We start from the raw sequence: 13263 nt of genomic DNA on the forward strand, positions 1-13263 counted from the left end.
TCACAAATGTTCAGTCAAACTCCTGTGTCTCCTGGCTTACAATATTTGTATTTCGTCTGTCCAGAGGCAACCCTTGGCTGAATGATGCAAACACATTCCTCTGGTGTCAAGGATGGAAAGACATGCTGAATGAATCCTGATGGGTTCTTAGAGAGATGAGGCACCACCATAAAAAAAAGACAAAAAAAAGGGGGGTAGGGGTGTGATAGTGGTGGTAGGGGGGGCATTGCAAGCTTCTGGAAGGAAAAGGGAGGAGAGAGTGAGCTGTATGACTCAGAGCTCAGCAGCGAGGAGACACTGTATTCTGCATGCAAGAGGAGCAGCAGAGGCAGTGCTAAAGGATCGCTAAGGAGGAATATGGAGCAAACACAGAAGGGGCTGGAACAGAAGTAAGCTGTCACCGGACAGGCAAAGGACAGCTTGAGGATGGAGCCTGCTGTGCTGGCGGGCAGCGAGAAATAGGCCAAGTGAATCAGTTTGCTGGAGGGTGAGTTTAGGAACTTAAGTGTTTAGTATGACTGAAGCTGGCTGAGGGAAGGTTGAGTGAAGGTTTGCAGCAAGGACTGTGGAAAGGGAACTTCAAAGGTCAAGAGGGCTGTGTTAATTAACAATTTCTTCATTTCCCACTGGAGAAGTCCAGAGTCACTATCTCCCAGCTTGAGGGAGAAGGCAAACCGGAGGTCTGCAAATGAGAGAGAAAGTTTTTTTCCACTTGTCCATAGACACAGGAGACAAAGGTAGAGAAAAAGTGACATAAGCCACACCAAACTTAATGATTTCAATAAGAATACAGAAAGAGTTGAAAAAAGGAGGGTTAATCATCATGAAGACTGGAAATCTCAACTGTGATACAAATACGTCACAAGGTGTTAAACATTTTTGACAAGCCAATCTGGAAAGAACTTGTGCAACTGCTTTTTTTTATTCTACTGGATTTTTAAAGCTCAGACAACCTGCGTCACACGATGGCCATAAAGAATGCTGCTGCCTAACATTGGCACAAGTTCCCGACAAAGTAGCCAGAGTTGGCTTCTTGGAGGACATTTGGCCAGCTATGAAACCCCTTGTAGACACTGGAATGACTAAAAGAAAAGCTTGATGTTGACGTGGAACAGCAAAATTGAAAGGACAAATCCATTTCCATGAAACAATGTGATCGCCTTCCTCTTTTCTTTGAGGATAATAGAGATGAACATGCTGGACTGAAATGCTACTCTGAATCTCTGTCAGGTGAGATTAACTGATGTCCCTGAGGCTTATGTTATAATTATATTGTCCTGGACTGATTGGAGCAATTCCTGATCTCAGAAAATGGCCTCATTACAGAGATTTGGCAAGTGGAGGACCTCTTGAGCACACACGCGAGGAGATTCTTTAATCAGCCGTGGTGCAAAGGATCGTTGGACGGGTGGTGAACTTGTGCTCTTTGCTTTTGTCTCTAAGGCAGTTAATGCCAACAGGGTGTTAAGTTAGAAACTGCCTAGTCTCCGACTAGAATCACTTGCATCTCAAGGCGATTACGCAGGACGACACAGTGCCACGCTCTCCGTTCAGCTATGGACAAACCAGCTGTGTGGTAATGTGGGGCAGCCGTTATGGATTAACTGTTTCCTTTGCACATATGTGGGTGTGACTATCGATTAGTGTGTGTTCACACTGAGCTTTGAAGACGATTGTGTGAGCATTTGCATGGATTCTCCTCACCAGTGACAGACCTGGACCAGAACAGCAGCGGGTGGAAGGGAGAAAGGGAGGCGAATAAAAAGGAGAAGGAGCAAGCGGAGGTGACAGAAACACAACGGACGAAGAGGGGGGAACCACAACGAAAATGCTCAGATAAAGAGAAGAAACAAAGGACTCTTTGGTTGCCACCCTGGTGCGATGTGTGGTGAGTACACATCACTCCCTTTATGCCACACTTTCATATCAGAGTCCTTGCATAGGTGTCAGTGAGTCATTTTTTCTCAGGTCCGATACGGACGACAGAGCTCAGGGGGTTTATTGGATGAAGGTCATGTAATACTGTAGAAACCTCAGGATGTCAGGGTCTGGAGTGTGACACTTTATTCTTCCACACTGTGATTCAAACTGTTTAATCTAGGTCACATGATGGTGGTGTCCATGGGTCACATGACACTCCTGCCTGGGAGCAAAATGAAGACCAAACATTAGAAAGTCAGAGTGGGAGGATTCCTGAAGGTGTTCACTAATTAATGAATGGATACGTATCAAGATGACTGCAATTCCCTAAAATTTCAGGTTTTGACACAAAGTTGTACTCTCCCCTTTCGCAGTCTATCATGAAATCACTCAATCTTACACGAGACACATTTTCCACCCTTTATTGCCCCTTTCCAAGTCATGGGCTCACATGGAACAAGCAGAGCTGTGGCTGAAGAGAAGTGACAGTTGCTTGATGGCCGCTGGCTCTAAATGCTCGTAGAGCAGGCCAGCCGAGCTCGTAATGAGACTGTGGAACATTCTAGTGTCACAAGGATCCCGCTCCCACACCATATCTAAATCAGTGGAGTGTGTGTATGTGAGCTTCTGGAAGGGGGGCGGAAAAGCTGGTGCCTCTCTGCTATAGATGCTGAAGGTTACTGCATCTTAGAAGTGTCTTGAAGCAGCTTGTTCTGTGCTTTTGTCTCTCAGTGATCTCTGTGAAGACTCCACTCTATTGTCGAGACCTTCTGTAAAGTCAATAGCAGCAGCAATCAATGACTCCAGACAGTACGTCCTCTCCCGGATCATTGCCTGATGAGCAGCTTAATAATACAGCCCAGATAGACTGTTTATGTTTGACCTTCTCATTCTGTCATCTGGCAGAGCAATAGTGGCACTGTGTACCTTGGAACGTGGCCAGGGTTAAAGAGGTCACGGGTCTTGATTGAAAAAGTCGAACAGTGAGGTTGGACATACATTCTCCTGCAAAAGAATTCACACTCTGAACTTTTTCGTCTTTACATTTTTTTAAGTTACAACCACAAACTTCTGTATGTTTCATTAGAATTTGATGTGACACACCAACACAAAGTAGAGCAAAATGTTTTTCTGGAATTACAGTGTAAAAGGTGTACATTTGTAAGGTAAATTCAGATTTGTCTTCATTTGCTGATATGTTTAGTCATTGTTTGTGTTCCTTTTTATTTAACCAGATGTGCAGATGTGGAGCTACTTGTGCAAGTAGAAATCTAGGCGATGGGCAAGTCTGAAACCATTTTACAGAGCAAACATGTTTTACAAAGTTTTCTTTTACATTCAGAAATTCAGACTTTAAAGCCCAAAACATATTCTGAAAGAATAGAGATTTCTTTGGTCTCCTTGAGCTAAAGGAACAAAATTGTTATGTCAGCTCTTGTTTGAGAATTCTTTCAGCTTGTTCTGATGTATATCCTGTGTGGTGACCAAGACTTATGAAGTGGGTCTGCTGCAGTGGGGAAGGTAACCTGGTCAGTAAGATCTTAGCTCTCACTATTACAATCTCATGTAACCAAAACAAATTGTTTTCTTCCTGAGGAGTGTGTACAGGGCACTAGAAAAGGTGTCCTCCAATAATTTCTTTAAATATTTCCACAATGGTTTTGTAGCAAAAATGTTGTACATATAGCATACCCAACATGCTATGAAAGGCTGCAACTGGGAAAAGGTCTTATGGCGGGACATGGCACACATTTTAATAAGACTCCCTGTAGTTTCAATAAGCTAGAGGAAGGGATATGAAGGACACTTAATCATTTTCTTGATAAACAATATTCTCTCGCTCTCAAGTCCTCTAATTCTATACTTGAGCCTTTCACTGTGATAACAACAACTAGTTCTTTGGGATATGTCTCTACCAGTTTAGTTCATCTGAGGACAAAAGCTTCTGCCCATCATTCCTTGTTAAAGAGCTTAACCTGACACAGAATGAAGAACGTCTGCTTTTAAGTCTCACCACTGATTCGCAAATGGATTTAGGTCTGTACTTTGAGCCACTCATAAATATTGAACTAATGCTTTTCATTGGAGTTCTGGATGAATGAGGTGGTTGTCCTAATGGGACATGAACCTCTGTCTCAGACACAAGTCTTTTGCAGGTTTTAACTTAAATTTTGGTATCTGGTTATTTAACTCCCGCTAACTTTCCATTGACTGTAACTAGTTTACACAAAAACATTGGCATAGGATAATGCTGTAACCACCATGTTTCACAGGGATGGTGTATCCCAGATGATGTGCTGTTTTAGCCGTCTGCCGCACAGCTTTCTACATGTTGGCCAAAACTTTCCATTAAATCTCCAAATAGAACTTCCTTCAAAATGTGTGTCTGATTTATTCTTTTTCTCTCAGAGATTGTGTCGATGCATATGGTACCCCAGGCCTTTTATGAATACTCTAGCAATGACAGCTTTTAAGAACGGTTTCCTGCTGCAGGCAAAACTAACTTTTAGGACGAATCTCTACAAATCTGCCTGTGTGTTCCCCAATAGCAGTGCTCCTTAAAATGTTTGATTTGCTTTCAAAGCACTTTAAAAACTTGAAAAACAAAATATCAAAGATAGGAAACTTTTATTAAATATTAACAAGACTGCAATTTATGGTTCAGTTAAATTCTCAGAGAAACCCCAAACTCCCAACCAAAAAAAGCATGTTTCTGCAGAAACATATTCAAGACCATGGAGGGGTTTTTTTGCCCCGAGGCAAACTTTTTATGCCTTGCTTACTGTACTACTGCAGATTTGAATTATATTCCGAGTAGATCATAAACTCATAACTATGTATGCCATCACTAATAATACATAAAGCAAACTGTTTTAATTATGAAGGGTGCTGAGATCACTTCATAACTTTAGATGACTGATTGCACCTGCAAAAAAGTGACAAAAAACCCTCCCTGATGTCGTAACTATGAGCATAAATTAAACAATAATATTGTAATATTAGATATGCATTTGACAAGCTGTGAGATTTACATTCATGATGGTTTGTTGCTTCCCATGTGACTTCTCTCTTACAGTTCCGGTAGCACACATTGCAAATAGATGATGTTCATAGAAATCATATTGGGTATAATGTGATCTGACAGGAAGAAGAGGCAGAGTGGCTATCTGCTCCAACCATGATGAATAATATGCATGAGTTTCATGGGGCAGAATGCTTGCCTTTGCATAGTCAGTGGGGAAGCTAATGAGGAATTCCCCTGTTTCTACTGCTCTGCACAGTAACTACTCTCCTTGTTTAATTCAAAACCGGCTAAGCATACTCCCAGTTTGTCATAAATACTCAAAATTATGCAGGACTAAGTCCTAACAAGCAATGTTGCTTAAACCTTGTCATTATTTCTGAAGAAAAATAAATAAATAAAATAAAAAAAATGCTGAACCAACTTAGAGCACAATCTGTTAGTAGTCATACTGGAAGAAACGTGTAAACCAAAAAGCATATCCAATAACTGCTTACAAATGCTACAAAGATAGCCACTTCCTGTTTGATGGTGAAAGATTAATGAAAACGTCCCGTGGTGTTTTATAAATGTCATTTAAAATTATAGACATATAGGTTGATATTTATACAGACTGTCATGGAGGGTCATTCACCACAGGAATCTGTTTAAAAAAATGTCTTGCATTTTTTGCTCTACAGTAGATTTTTAATAGTTAAAAAATAAAAGGGAAATAGGCTGGAGCAGAATTATAACATCTGACTGCTCCTAATTACAGTAATGAAGACGAGTCGTAGAGGCTTGACTATACGGGTTGTCTTGAAATATTAATTAGAACTGACTTAACGCTTGAGTTGCTGCAATTCATTATGATGTGTTTCTGAAAAGAAAGGAGAGGGGAGAGAGTAGGAGAGGAGAGACAGTGTGTTGGTCCAATATCTTGATGCATATTTGATGCAGCAGTGGTCCAGTGTTGAAGCCTGTGCCCGGAGGGGAGTGTAGAAGTCAAGATACATGTATGGCGTACAGTCTGTATATGTCCAAAAATCTATGTATTCTCAAGAATATGAAGAAATCTTTACACAAGAAGGACTTAACTAAAGCAAAAACAACTGATTTTTAAAAAAACAGCAGGTGAAGGTGATTAAAGGACATAATTTTGAAAATAACGCAGAAGGTGTCACGTTAGGCTAAAGTTTGAAAAGGACCCAAACACACAGACTGACTGTGGCAAAATTGACTATTGTATTATTGAAATGACTTTCAGATGGGGACCCACAAAAGGACCAGAGCAGGGAAAAGGCAAAAACAGACAGTTTATGTCATGGAAGAAACCAGTAGGAAATGACAAAACATGAGGGGTTTAAATACTGGGGAGTTTGATTACAGACAAAAGACAGGTGGTTGATTGGGAACAGTGCAGCTGTGAGAGAAACACTGTGGGAAGATTGATAATAAAGCACAAAGGGACTAAAAGGATCCAGAACAGCGACCTTAAACTCCAGTCCTCAAGAGCCGGTCTCTTGAGGACAACCTTTAGGTGTCTCTTTGCTTCAGGACACCTGGCTCCAATATTAGCTCATTAGCAGAGCTCTGTAGAGCTTGACCACATGCTAGTGATGCAGTTTAGCCGTTTAATTCAAGCGTGTAGAACAAGGGGGGAAAAAAATCTAAAAGTTGCAGGACTCTGGTCTCAAGGACTGCAATTTGAGATCACTGATCTAGAACTAAAAGGGAAAAAGCCTGACAAATAATTCAGGACAATGTTTCCCAATGCTGGTCCTTGAGGCACACTGCCCTGCACGTTTTACGTGTTTCCTTGCTTTATGGCAGATTAACAAGTAATTGCTGAACTGCAATCATCTGAATCAGGTGGCAGTAATGCTGTTTAACATTTTTTGCCAACAGCCAATAAAAAGAAGAAGTAGAAGAAGAAGAACATGCAGGGCACCTTGAGGACCAGGGTGGGGAAACAGAGATTCATTTAATACAATTCCAAATAAGGCCATAACATAAAATGTGGAAAAAAGTGAAATGGTGTGAATACTTTCCAGATTCACTATAACTTACAGGTGAAAAAAGGTGGGACTAACATTTAGCCGTTATTTTTGTTTTTTGCAGGCTGGTTAATGAAGCATAATGAGAATGAATAAGACTTTGTAAACTGCAGGGAGTGATCAGATTTCTTTGTGTCAAAAAATGAGGGATCAAGTTTGCACCCCCACTTTGCTATTCCACTTGCTCCATTGTTCAGGCATCTATGATCTCATCTGCAGGGCAGCGACATGAACAGAGCCTTCAAGAACTTATTTAGAGTGCAATACTTCAGGGTTTTTTAAATGACATGTACTTTTTAAGAAACTTTAATATGAAGTATTTAAAATTTCTTTGACAAAACTATACTCTATTTGTAAGAGAAGTTGGAGGGTTAAAAATATTGAATGAAAACAACAGAATTCAGTGGTTATGGAGGCTTTTAAATTCCTGACAACCTGAGAGAAGAAGAAATGTTTATTTAATCTTTTTATTTTTTTCAGATCAGAAGTTTCTACGTAGAGTCAGCCGGACATGTTTGTTAATGAAAGTCATTCTTTCTCAGAAATATTTAACCTAAGTTCTCTTTCTCTCTCTTCTGAATCAATTTGCTTTCCTTTACTTCATCTATATCCTCCTCTCCTTTCTTTGCCACCTCCTACATATTTCTTTTTTTTTACCAACCCCACTCCCACCCACAACCATCATCCGACTGTCCCCAACAGGCACTGTGCCCTCTGGTGGTGGGGTTCTGTGATGGTAACCATGATACCCGGCAGCCACTATGTCTGCAGCGCTCACACCAGAGAGGATGACTCAACTAATGACCGCGAAGAGCGAATTTTAGCTGTGCTGGGCATCATTGGAACCATCCTAAATCTGTTAGTGGTTATATTCGTCTACATCTACACCTCCGTCACCTGAGGCTTCCCACAGGACCTCAACGAAAGATGCTGGTGCCAAAGCCTCCTCCTGCCACTGCATCCCTGCCTCTGGAAGTAGTCATATACTTTTAGAGGGTTGCTTCACTGGCTGTTGACATGCAAAGTTTAGACATCTGCAGGAACACTAACTCCACTACAGCATGCAGGGTAACTATGTGGTGTTAAACCAAAACTGTGTTTTCACATTTTATAAATATTCACATCTCTAATACTCTAATAATCAAGACTGATTAAGGAAAAACAGGTTTTTGACTTCACAGATTTTTGTTCTGAAATCTGACTGTGAGGCCTAATCTTTGCTGTGGAAATGCTAAGATTTGCGCTTTTTTGTTTGTTTATTTTTTGAAAGAGTTGAGATCATCACTGCCAATAGAACTGCCAGCCAATATTACAATCCCATATGAGCAACAGGAGAGCTTTGAGCTAACGTGAGAAAATTAGAAAATGACACCATTACTTTTGACCAAAATCTAAACCTTTGCCAAAATCTAAATGCTTTGACTCAAATAGCACTTAAACATCTCCTCAAACTGTACATTTGTGTAATTTAAAAAAAGCATAGCCATTCCAAAATATCCATTCCTTTTCATTTGGAGGAGTTCAAGAAGATAGTTTTACATGGAACTGACGTGTCCGCACCCGAGCACACCTGAGGAGAGATTCCTGGCTGTGCTGGGAGTTATTGGGATTGTCTTAAACTTGCTACTGCTTATCTTTGTGTATATTTACACCTCCATTTGATGGAGCTTTGTAAATACATATTTCAAGTCGTCTTCTTATGGTGGGTTCTGAGATTACTTGCACATCTTCAAATCATTCAAATTTTCATATTGCAACCACAATTGTAAATTTTAAAAAATAGCTTGGTTCATAAGTAACATCAGGTGAATTTTAAGTCGACTTGAGCTAATATGAAAGTGTTGGGTATTTTAATGAAACAGCAATGACATACAGAGTGCAAGTAAAGGAGCTATTTTTAGAAGTTAGACACTTTCTTTGTTTGGACTTCTCTGTGTCAACCTATTCTCTACAGTTTGTATTTTTATCATCCAGAACTTCATGTATGATCAGTAAACTGTTTACCTATGTTTGCATTGCCTAAGTGAAATATTTTTTCACAAAATTGGATCAAAATTGGAGTAAACGCTAGTTTTCTATTTCTTCTACAGGCTTACTGACACTGAAATCAGACAAAAAATAAAAAAATAAAAAAGGAACAAAATACTGTTGGTGATTTGATCCATGCAGAAAACCTACATATCATTGAAGATCACTCTGCTAATGTTGGGTGCCACAGAGTGATGGATATTTTTATGCTGTCATGTTTCTTTGATTGGATTAGAAAACCAGACATGGAGGAGCAGCATCGGAGAGAGCAGGCCCTGAACTTGAAGCAAAGCCACTTGGATTTAGACAACAGAGTGTTTTGGCTGACCTCAAACAGCTACTATAGCAAAGTCGAAGAGGAGCGGCAGGCAACGTCTGAAAAAGGAGGACAGAAAAATGCTGTAAAGGAGTCCACTGTTTGTTACAAAACTAACGAGGGGGTTAAGAACCTGTTTCACTATGCTGGAGCGACATACCTAAACAGATGTGAGTTTAGTTTTAAGCAGCGCATATCTAATGTTGAAGTAGACCTAAACACAGCTGACAGGAAAGCAACACAGACCGGGCTGAATATACACTTCATCCTGGTCGTTCTTTTCTCCACTGACAAACTAATACCTGAGAAGACATAATAACTCCTCCTTCCCTGCTGCTACTTTACAAACTGTTGTTAAGGAAACAGATACACACAAAAAAACAACTGCCCATGTGTCTATGTGCAATTTAACATGTTGGCTCATGTGAAAAAGTGTTAAGATTTTTGAGTAATTCTGTTAAATTGTTGTCACGCAGTGTAGTGTCTCTCTTCAATTTCTCCTTTGAGTTTCTTTGGTTTACAAATCCAGAGGCCAGAATCCCAGCGTTGAACGATGTTTGAACTGAAAGTGACAACAATATATTTTTATAAGCTGTTGAAGGTTCAAATGGGAACACCATCGACAAAGAACATTACAAATATTCATGTGAATGTTTAACATAATACGTTTAGTTGTTTAACTTTAGTCCAAAAAACCTAATGCATCTATTTTATACATTTGAATTTTCATAATATTCAGAGGTAAATTTCAAAAGATCTCTTCCACATTTGCAAAGTCTGGAAGATCCTCATAGATATACTGCCTGTGCCTCATTTGGATTTACTTCTATGAACATGTGGTTGGTTGATTACTTGTATAATTACTGCTGCTCTGTTCAATGTTAAATTTGCAGCAGCAGAGTAACAAACATAAATGTCAGAAAAACAAAATTTTTCATTTCCCTCTTAAGCTTTTAAGGCTGAACAATGCCTAAAAATCCTGAAATCATGCAGTTAGATCTTTACATAATAATCAACATGAATGCCCAATTAATTTAGGGCTTTCACTGATTTTTATTTGAACAATTATTTAACCAACCTGTAATCTCACATGCAATTTTAGTGATTTTTAAAAGTTTGGGTGCACATACACTAGATTTAATTCATAAATTTACCTTAGTAATACGTCTGGCTGTGGCCTCTGGCATAATTTATGTCAATAGTTGTTCATGAGGAAATCAGGAACAAACAAGGCGTATGCCAATCATGAAAAATGTTACAGTATGTGAGTAACTCTAGATAGTGAAGTGTGGTAATGCTCTAAGATGAAGTGCTGAGTAAGAAAGAGGCCTCGTCTGCAAAATACCTTAAAGCATGAAAGCAATTTGCATCTGCCCAGATGGATGAGCCAGAGGCCTAATAGAGAAAAACTTGAGAGACTAAAGGTATAGAATGACAAAGAGTGTTTCAAACCCCAAACTCCCTAAAACAATGTACCACATCTTAAGTTTCAAAATGACAGCCTTGTAGGGTCGGTGTAGCTGACAGTGGTACTAATGCATTCTTTGATTTTAGCTCAAATCTTCAAAAAGATGATTGAAACTCTGACACGGGATGACAGTCCCAAATGCACAATCAGAACGTTCTTTATTGTTATAGCCAGCCAACATTAACCGTTTTGAACGCTATTAAGAGTTGGTGGATTCCTAGTTTAAAAGAAAACTAGGAAAGAAAACAATTTATTCAAATTCTTTTTCAAAGTTAAATGCTCCAATAACCAGAATTATGGCAGACGTTTGTTTCAGAATACAAAAAACAAATGTTATTGCTCTGCAACATACTACTGGACATTTATCCAAATATTAGTGTGGGTGTATGAAGAAACATTTAAACTTCTATGTATAATTTTAACTCAAAGTGGATTATTGAACATCAATGCAAAAGTCAGACTTGAGCTGCTAATACTTTGAAAAAATTGTTCCCTATTGAAATAACAAACAGAAAATTATATTCCAGGAAAATCAGCAAAATTAGCATAACACTCATGCTGATGATGTGGATATAAACTGCTGATGAGGAAACTAAAAATCATAACGCTTTGAAATCAGTCCTTTGAAATGATACGTATAGATATGTTTATGTTGAGATTGCTTTTTAATATGGATTCAATTTTTGTATATTAGGATAACCTTGGCTAAACCGATTCACACTGAGATTACCAGCTTGTTTGGTCAATATACTGCCTTTAAAAATAAGCTAAACGTTCTCCACTCACTATTGTTTCAGATCGATTAGACCATCAGTACAACTTTGATGAGCTTTTCATCTTTTTAGATCACTTTGTAAGAAAGCTCTTCCTTTCAAAATGACAACATAACCTATTCATGCGTAGGAACAACATGCTTCCAAAAACATTTACGCTTCCAATAATTAGCATAAAGCAAATAAAATAAAGGATCTTCCAATAGACTTCAAAAACAAGGTCTGCTTCATTTTTATAACAATATTGATGTTTCACCTTGAGCACTTTGAACTTTCAGTTCTTGAATTATCAAAAGACATGGAAAATTCAGCTTAAAACTAACATATAGTATGTAACAAAGTAAAGCACTCCACTCTAAAAAATTATGTAGCAAAAAAGAATCGTTGCACCTAATGCATAAATATCTGCATATTGATCACTTTTAAAAGCTGATTTATTACCATGGCTGCGTCCAAGCTGTATCAAAATGCAGTTCAAGTTTTCCCTGGGGACCAGTTTCAATGTGTGCTCTGTGGACCAATAAGAGGAGAGAGCCCTGAGGGTGAATCCTGACCATCTGCTGCCCAAATAGACAGACACCATGTGAACGCAGACACCCACACGCACACACAGCATGGGTTTCTTTTTTTTTATCAACTAAAATCCTCACTTGTCACTATTTTTTTTACTATGCATGAAACCTTTTTCTCGTGTACCTGTATTTTACCAGAAAACCTCGAAAGACGTCTAAAAGTAAAAAGGATGTAACCAAACTAAGCAAGCCTTCTCTTGATGCATGACACGATTTTCATTTTCAAAACATTTTGACACTGACTGCACGAGGGAATTTAGACAACCAAGTTGTATAATATTCATTAATGCTGAAATCTGGCAAAAACAAGTGCCTGGTGGGAAAAATTTGGCCATAATAGATTCCTTTTAAAAGTAAATACTATTTTCTGCATTCAGCCTCACATCTCCACCCAGAGGAAAAGCCTTGATATGCATGACAATTTCTGTCATCTTGTCATTTTTCATTTAAATGCAAACTATTTTATTAGTTTATCAGAAATGGACAAATAATGAAAGGTAGATGATATTATCCATTTGCCAAAGTTTTATATAATAATCCGATTTTTAAAGTGTTTTTCTGGTAGATGAAAGATGTCTGCAATAACTACCGGATTGTTTACGTTTGCCTTCGTGAGCAAGTGATAAAAACTAATTTATTTGCAAAAAGGAGAATTTACCAGATGACTTGACAACATGCCGCTGTTTTTTGACTAAGCTGACAAAGAACAAATGTTTTGAGATTTGATGTACTTTCATATGTAAAGGTGTAAATATGTACATGTATAGTTACAGAGATGTCCATAAAAATAAAAATTATTCTGTCAAAACAGCCTGTTTGAATACATCTAATTTATAGTCATTTCATTTTGTTGTTGGCTGTTTCTCTGACAATATTCAGCTATTGTGACAACTTGAGTATGAATGTTGCACCATGTATTTGGTGCTCAGTAACACCGACACCTTTTAAAATCTAATAGGATGTAAATCCTTTTTAAGCTGCTCAAGCAGTGCATATGCTGCTCTTTACACTTATATGCAAGTTGTCTTTTTAGGCCTACTGGCCTAAAAAGACAACTTGGCCTTGTTATTTCACATCACCCACAGACGGCCTGGAGACAACTTATGGAGGTTAATTGATTCATTCTGT

The 13263-nt window shown here is 38.6% G+C and overlaps 1 long non-coding RNA gene across 1 annotated transcript; it reads left to right on the plus strand.

The window, feature by feature from the left end:
- Positions 1-268: 268 nt before the first annotated feature.
- On the plus strand, positions 269-12943 carry LOC111612055. Its single transcript, XR_002754380.1, has 2 exons — positions 269-1888; positions 7681-12943. It is a non-coding gene; the product is annotated as an uncharacterized LOC111612055 (long non-coding RNA).
- Positions 12944-13263: the final 320 nt, after the last annotated feature.

This window comes from Xiphophorus maculatus, chromosome 18, assembly GCF_002775205.1.
Source record: "Xiphophorus maculatus strain JP 163 A chromosome 18, X_maculatus-5.0-male, whole genome shotgun sequence".
NCBI lineage: Eukaryota > Metazoa > Chordata > Actinopteri > Cyprinodontiformes > Poeciliidae > Xiphophorus > Xiphophorus maculatus.